Source organism: Rhopalosiphum padi, chromosome 2 (assembly GCF_020882245.1).
Source record: "Rhopalosiphum padi isolate XX-2018 chromosome 2, ASM2088224v1, whole genome shotgun sequence".
Taxonomy (NCBI): Eukaryota; Metazoa; Arthropoda; class Insecta; order Hemiptera; family Aphididae; genus Rhopalosiphum; species Rhopalosiphum padi.
In genome coordinates, this window is record NC_083598.1 from 53364239 (window position 1) to 53373728 (window position 9490).

The window sequence follows — 9490 nt, forward strand, 5'->3', positions numbered from 1 at the left end:
GTTAATAATAATGGGTAATTAATATAATCAATCGTTAGGCTGCGGCGACCAGACCTAGAGCTTTTTTCTATGCGACCGCTGCGATCCTAGATATTATGAACGTAACTATTTTTCACTTTTATTAAAATAATATATAAAAGAAGAAGATGTCAATATGTCAAATCTATGAGTGTTTTTTCAACAAATTTTACACTAATTCGCTTTTAACATCGATTGGCTACAGTTGAGTTAATTGCTCATTTTTTATAGGTAATCTATAAAAAAAAAAAAATTCATAACTAAGTGTTTATAAATAATAAACTTAACTAAATGAACCTGGATGTACGTATTACTAAAAAAGATCTTGTATAATAGACAATTATTATACGTCACAATTTTACAAACACTACCAAAAAATAGATTAACGTTTTCGTAATGTGTACAATGTTTTGAACAGATTCGTATGTCATTCAACGACGTCACAGCCACCGAATAATCGGATCAGAATCGAGTCGCACGCGTTGTCAGATCATTACAGCGGCACACGAGACGGGCAGCTCAAACGAGAGCGATACACCCGTAACGCGGAACTCTGACGAGTCACTGGAACTGTGCCATATGCTCGCTAGATAAGACGTACGCGCGACTTGTCATTTCTGCGGAACGTAACCCGCCGTAACTCTGCTCATATGTCGACAATGACGATAAAGCACAGGGAAACGGGGTTTTACGAATATACGTTCTGTTTGGGAAACATACTTGAACACTTACGAATAACGTATTTCTACGAATGGCTGTTTATCACATAACACGGAAACAGAAAAAATAAAATATGCATTAACGCAATTATTTAATACAGATGTGATGATCTGAGTTCGAGCTAAAGAAATGTTAGAACTGCGAATAGGTATGAATAAAATCACTACTTAATAACTAGCTAATACAAGCAATGTAATGTGCAGGCAACATAATATGTTAAAGATAAAAAAATATAGATACCAGATGCCTTCCCTAATCGCGCAAGTCTGCCCGGGGTGGGTCTTGCTACGACGGAGGACAGACAGTGAATGTCAATGCTGGTCGTTTCGTCGGGCCTTTTATACCCGGTTCATTAGCGATAACACAGGACCGATATCGTGTTCTGTTACAGATAAGAAGAAACCGTAGAAATCCCAATAGTGCAATCGCCGATAAACGCACAATTTAAATAAAAGTTATTATGAGAATAAAAAATTATAATAATAATAAAAAAAGGTAATATTAATAATAATAATAAGATTAGGAATAAGAATAATTAAAAGGAAAAGAAGAATCTAGAACCTTATCCGTAAATCTCCCCCACACCGAACGGAAAAATCCCCCCTCTCGGACAAAAAATTAAAAGTTAAAATATTAAACAATTATTTATTATGTACAAACTTTTCACGGGATCTCAAGACTTTTCCAGAGTTTTTTCCAATACGTTCTTTTCGTATTCGCGTACCTATAGTTTGCGTCTTTTGAAAGCCGTGCGTATATACGATTTTTTTGCCGTACGACCGCAGACAACAGTCCCCCTGACGTTTTTCTTCATTCTTTTTATTTTCGCACATAGGATCGCAGACGTCGATCAATGTACGTGTTATTTATTCTATTGTTATTGCTTTAATGTACAATGTACATGTATATAATATACGTTTGATTCGAAGAACATTTGTCGATGTACAATACTGTTTTTTTTTATTCAATAAATTGCATTATATATTTATATTACCTATTTTTATTGTTCTCAATAGTTAAACTTTTACGTCATACTTATATCTTCAACCACGGGTTGTGCTGTATACCATAAAATTGTTTCTCGACGACGTTTGTGTCGCACATTACTGTATGTCTGTATACATGAGTGTATTGGTAATTGGTTTATATATATATATATAGGTAATAATACATGATAAGTTTTTTATAGGTGTATTGATGGAGTTATTATAATAACATGTTATATATCTTTATAAATCGTAATTTAAATTATAATGTCATTGGATGATGTGTAATAAATAAATAAGTGTTTCTTTATATTAAAATATTTTTATATAATAAATGTAATGATTTTTGGGGATTATGGGTGGCTGAAGGTGATGTGGGGGACTTTGCTCCGCACAGTAATGTGATATCAGAATTTTGTGTGGAACGCTCGTTCATCCAGCATCCACTGAGTCCCCCTTCTAGTTTTTTCCAAATCAAGCACTGCCGGTATAAATAAAAAAACGTAACGTGGTCTTCAGAATGGACGCTCACATTCGAGCCGTTGCGTATCGGCGTCCACGTACCAAGACTCATTGACCGAACAAGACAAAGGCCAAGCTGTCGTATACATCTGTCTGAGGGAAGGGGGGGACGAAAATTCTAGATCAGCTTATCGCACGGATCAATTTGGAAAGTCCCGATTGCTGACAGAAGGCGGCAGGTTGAACACAATTCCAATATTAAATTTATGAAATATATTAAATTGTATTATATTTTATAATACAAGTAATTATTTTCACTATTTTATAAATTATAGTGAAATAAATTACTGATAACTATATAGGAATGAGAAGTTATAGGAGGAAAAATTATTAAAAATAAATATGCACAAAAAAGAACGATAATACGCTAAAAAATTGAAAATATGCATAACTTTTTTAATTATAAATTAAAATGAAAACGAATTTAAATAAAATGAAAAAAATAAAATATTTATAAACAACGTTAAAATTAGCACCTAATCCGACACTTCTTGGTTCAACGTCTGTATATCTAAAAAAAATTATAAATATTTGTAAATAATATATTGTGACACTTACATTTAATTTTTATTAATTTTTATTAATTTTTATGCCTGTAATTTTGTTGCAATCGTAGTAGAAGGGAAAAAAAATAATATACTAATTGAGTCCCCGGTTAGGAAACTAATAGTATACGAATTGAGTCCGAGGATTATTTCGAGTAAAATATAAAATCAACCGTCCGGGTCCGAGTCCAGACAAAACGGAAATTATGCCGCACAGTCGTGCCGGGCGTCAAAATGGATATATACAATATACATATATATACGTTTCCTTCATATCATTTTTATGACTTTCGTCAGATAATATAGTAACATATTATTATACTATATAGGCCTGGAATTTTAAATTTTATTTCTAGTATAATAATTACCGATATCATTATATAGAATAAGACTATGTACGTGATATTGTTCATATCAACTTTGAATTTTTTTTTATTATATTATACACTCTAGTTTACGAAGTAAACCAAGCATCATGGATAAAGTTATACTAAGTGAAAGTAATAAAACTATATTTATAATCGACGGATACAAATTTCATTTTCATAAGAATTTAGGCAATTTAGCCAATAATATTTGGACACAATATTTGGATTATTATTATTTATAGGTAGGTACCACATATTGTACAATTTTTTTTCTGGAACTCAACTTAGCTACTATACCTTTTTTTCCCAAATTGGACCCAATTTATCGATATAAGGTCATTTGGGACCAATTTACCAATCCCGATGACACTGCCGATCGTATTATAGTAATGTATACATTTGAAGGTTGTCCGGTGTTGGTGATCCGAAATCGGACGCACTACAGCTCCGCATGAATACTACTTATAAATAAAAAAATTGAATTGTATAATAACAACCAAATTACCAAATTAATAGGAACAATTTTTGTAAAAAGTTTGGCTTCGTTTAATAACATTTTATTTTAATTTATTTTAACTTACATTATAATTTTATTACGTTTAATTTATACCCTATACTATTTTATTTCATAACCTACACATTTTTTATTGACAACGGCGATTTTTGTTCTATGCGTTATTATTATTATTTTTATTAGATATTTCTAAAGTTTGGCTTCGTTTAATAATATGTATAGAACTATAATAATAATAATAATAATAATAATAATAAATTAATAGTATTTATCTTAATAATGTTTTATATGGTCTGTAGAGGAAATTAATTTAATATATACTTTTTCATACTATTATTATTAAATGAAGTTCATTGATAGAAAGAGAAACCACTTTTACTTTACAACTTTAAAAAAATATACTTATTAATTTTCCTAAAATTATGATGTTGGGGTTACTACTATGACTAATGGCAGCCTCATATATAAACAAAAAACTATACGATTTTCGTTAGCCAAAACGACATTTATGTGTAAGCCACCGTATAGCAACTAGCAACCTATAGGGGTTGAAAAAAAGAAGCTTTAAACATCTTCAGTGATCTTCAATAAACTTATTGATATATCTTCTATTGAATTCAGTAGATAAAAATTCATTAAATCGTTTAAAATGTCTATAAGTATTTTGAAAAAATGTCACCACAAAAAAAATTTTAATTTAATTTTTTGGAAAGATGGCGCCACTGTGATTGATATATTCCTATTTTGTTTTTAATATTCCACGGACATGAGCCGGATCTATAAAACTTAGCTTAAAACCTGCTACACGAAGTCCTCTATATATTAAAAAAAACACACTTGGCGATTATATGAGTGGTTTCAAGGTCAACCTGTAAATTAAAATTTTATAATATTATAATATATAAAAATAAATAATTATTAATCAACTGTTATTAATACATTACTCGCAACACAATTATGCTATTATATTGACTTCATATTTGTTATTTGTACAACGCATAATAAATCTATATCATGTTAATGCGATTATTAGAACCAAATAACCGTACTAAATTGACTAAAATTCAATTTACTTTATATTAGTACTTTTACACTATAAATGCAGGAATATTATGTAATATAGAAATATAATTAAAAATACAACTTTATTTTTATAATTTTTTCCATACTGACATCTATATAATATATAAATGTAAAAATTGGAGAATACATTTTATATTCATTTTGGAAAATTTGTTGATATGATTGCAACTAATAGTTAAAATTGAATGTTAAGAAACTGTATATTCATTATTATTTTTAAAATTTAAATACTTTTAAAACATTTATAGTTTAGTTTAATATTTATGTGTTTTATTTTTGCTAAAGTAGCTTTTAATCCTTAACCTTGACCTTGTTATGTATTCCATTTATTGCCTACTATTAAAATCATTTTAATAATGATCATAGGATTTTTATTAAATACACAACTATCTTGATTGCATGTATAAAATATCCTGATTTCTGATGTATTTATTTATCATTATTAAGTAACTAATCATAATTGGTAGTTTTCGAATGAAATATCATATAGTTCTTTAAATAAAAGTATCAAATATATTTATTATATTCTAAGAAAAATTAAAATGTTTTATACTCACCCAATTTTTAAGGGGTTTTAAATAGGCAATTTAAGTTAAATGAACGTATACAAGAAGACTACTAAATTTTTGGATTATTTAGTTGGGGTACCTCTAAGGTTAATACATTTCAGTTTTAATTTAATTGTCAATAAAAAATTTTTACTCTACCAACAACTTTGAACATTTTAAACAAGGTTCCTTATACTATGTTGTTAGCTAAAACAAAAAGTTGAACGTAATTACTTATGTATCCAAAAATAATTATTTTTATAAGCATTAGAAGTTAGAATTTCGACGAAATTCATCAAAATTACAAAATATTGCACACTACTAGTTGGAAATTCAATAATATTTTTCTTTCTAAATATTTAATGCAAGATTTATTAAAATAAGTTCATACTGAAACTAAAAAATCTGAAAAATATACAGACCATTATATTATATGGACATTTTAAGTTAAAATGTATTTATACGAGATTACATACGAGTACAAAACGATAAACAACAGTATTAATTATTTTCATATAATTTAAAAATTGTAATGCGAAAACTCAAAACTTTTATGTATATTATATTATGCATTTTATTATACGCAATAATCTACAATAATGTGGTGCTTACTAAAATCTTGTCTACCTTAATTGGTAATTCATGATTTCATAAAAAATTTATTTGCGACGTTGTCGGGAAATTTTGTTTTAAAATATTTTCATATATTAAAATCATTGATAATAATTATAAAAACATTTTAACGTGAAATTAAAAGAATAAAGAACGTATCGAATTTACCAAAAATGCATACAATAAGTATAAATCAAATTAATATAATTCAGTTCTATTATCACTAGTTGTTCTTTGGTATCAGGATTCAGGGGAAAAATTATAATTAACTTATTTTATCTTATTTTTGTTATTTTTAATACAATATGATTTGAAAACAAATAATTATTGTATTCAACCTGGAAAAATATATGTAAAGTAATAAATGCATATTTACTAGCATCATGGGGTAATTTACGACAAGTTGTTAATTGTTATTAATAATTAAAAAAAATAGTAAAATATTAAATTTAATAATTCGCACGATTAATGGTATATTATTATAATTAACTATTGCATTTGTAAGTAAATGAAATACATAAAAAAAATAACCATATTTTGAGAAAAAGATGATTCCACTACTGAGGAGGAGGAATACGCTATCTAAGACACTAACTCCAAAAATAACGATCTGTAATAAATATTATAATTTATAATCTGGACAGTAAATTATTATCAGTGAGAATTTCAGTAATTAATTATTTTTCAGATTAGTAGACACACATATTATAATTATTTATAAATATTATGAATTGTATTAAATATGTGTTTATTACAAAGAACAAAGTATTCAAAGAAATCGTTTTGCTGAAATAATATGTTTTTAGATCCACAGTAAAATATACTATTTTTTTTTTGGGGGGGGGATTTTCGATTGTATATTTTTCTAGATAATTAGTAGGAAAAATGATAACTTTTATTTATATGAATTGAGGAGCCGTGGCCCGTGACGCTAAAAAAAATATTAAAACTAATATATAATAATTGTATAAGTATTTTTTAATGTTAGAGACACTTCATTATATGTTGTCTTTATCTTACAAACGTACAACACTACAACATATCAAAGTATTAAACTAGAATAAATTTACATATTATCAAACTTAAAGGTATGAATATTATCTATAGGCATCTCACAGGTTTTTATTGATATTTTCATTTTAAAGGGAGTTATGAGTATTTTAAAGTTTTAATATTTTACGTAGTTATAACTTATTACTCGCTTAAAAATTTGTTTGTAGACAACACATGCAGGTGTGGCGTCCTCTTAATGTACCAAATCATTAATTATTTCTTGTGGCGTTACACAATACTATATAGATAATAGAATAAAGATAAAATAATAACATTATTAGCTGTACACGGCAACTTGGGAAACACCTAATTATTTCTATTATTTAATTATTTCTAGCTCTGTTTATTTGTTAATTAATACTATCGTTCGTTGACTCATCGTAAATCGTTTAGAATATTATATAAAAGAAAAATAAATATTTGGTTTATTTTCGTGAATAATAAAAACTGCTGCATATTTTAACCATTTTTATTTTCTAGTGCAGCAAGTCCCGAACCTGAACCCTAGTTATAATTTAGAATAATATATTATAGTATATAATATGTACGTCTATGTAGACATTCCAATCATTCCATTTAAAAAAGTTATTTAAAGGGGTGATTCTCGTTGTGATAGTAGAATGAGACACAGACATTTGCAATAAGTGCAATGGCCATTGGACGTGAAGGAAGTGTACAATATAATATATTATTATAATTGGTGAACATAACAGGATGTTGAATACTTGAATATCGACAACACGCACTAAATGCAAATACCTATTGGAGATTAATAATAGTTTTAGTTTGCAAAGTTTGCAATACAAACAAGTACATTATACCTACATGACTCATGTTGCACATACTCGACATTTTATGTTTGTCAATATTATATTATTATATCATTAATCATTATTTATTATAATAGGTACTAAGGTACTTATCACTGAGTATCACTTTTGTTGTTTGACTGGAGACTAGGTAGGTACCTACAGAGTACAGGCTACAATCTTAATGCAATAGGCCAATATAGCAGTATAGTCGATACTCAGTATAGCTTATTAAATACGGGCTACAATTATACACATATTATGTGCTATGTCCTATATAGCAGGGGTGGCGAACCTTTTTGGAATCAAGTGCCAAATTTTCCCACTCGAGGTTTTGAAAATTTTTCACGTGTCCAAAGGAAATTAAATTTTCTAAGGATAAAAATTAAGTTACTGATTTATTATATATTATTTTAATTATTTTATTAAGTAAGCACACCTTTTGGCTTTTTTTGTAATTGTAATTTATAAAATGTATATAATTTGTTTCTTTGAATTTCTTATAACAGTTGAAATCAAAACTTTATATATACCTAGCATAATTTTTAATAATTTCGATTTTTTCACGTGCCATTGAAAATTGATCAACGTGCCAATTTTGGCACGCGTGACGTAGGTTCACAACCACTGTCCTATAGGCTAACTTCTGGTAGTCCAGAAAATATTATACAATATTTATATAAAAATAAAAATATATTAATTATATTGGAATAATGCTTAAGATTGTGAACGATTGTGAACAGACCAGTGATTGAACAGTTTAGGATTATTTATACTTTTGTAAAGTAATCATAAATTGGCTTTTTATTTTATATTTATACAATCTGGACTGCAAGATTGGTATGTCTGTATACTTATAAATTATTAATAAGAAACCAATATGAAACCAAATTAGATACTCTTAAACATATTACTTATAGTTTTAAAAAAATTTAAATCCCAGTGTTTGAATGCATCTTGCATTCTTGCTAGTGTTTATTTTTCATATTAGATACATAATTTTCTTAAAATTAAAACATTTGTGAGCGGTGTTCAATTACTGGACGGTTCACCTATATCAAAATAATTTTTATTGTGATGAATATAATTTTATTTATTATAATATAATAATAAATTATTAATATACTTATACTAGTTGTTATACTATATTTATTAAATTATTATTAAAATATTTTTTTATTTTTGTTTATTGATTATTTAATATAGGTATTTAGGCAATTGTAATTTAATTCATTTATTCATTATATAAATAACTCAACTAGTATTATAAATTTATAAACAATAGGTATAATATTTTTCTTAGTATTCTATAAAAGGACGAAAAAATCAGTTAGATGTTTCAGTATGTAATACAGGGTTGCGATTGGTACCCTATTTTAACTCCCATTTTATTTATTAGAGGTTATTTTTGAATTCTTCAATCAAAAATTAGTAAAAATATTCCAAAAAAATTGATGACAATTATTGTAGTAGTATAATGTTATTAAATTGGAGTTTTAAAATCATCTCAATCCGATCTAAATACTTATGATTTATGAATTATGATGTGTTTATAAATAGTAAGTATGAGTGGGCAAAAAAGCGGCAAATTGTGATGGTTCGATGGCTTCACATTCCTGAATTTGGCCTTGAATGCCGCAAAAATATCATGCGGATATCTAATGAATTTGAATATCATTATATTTTATAATAAATTATAAATATGTGACGTA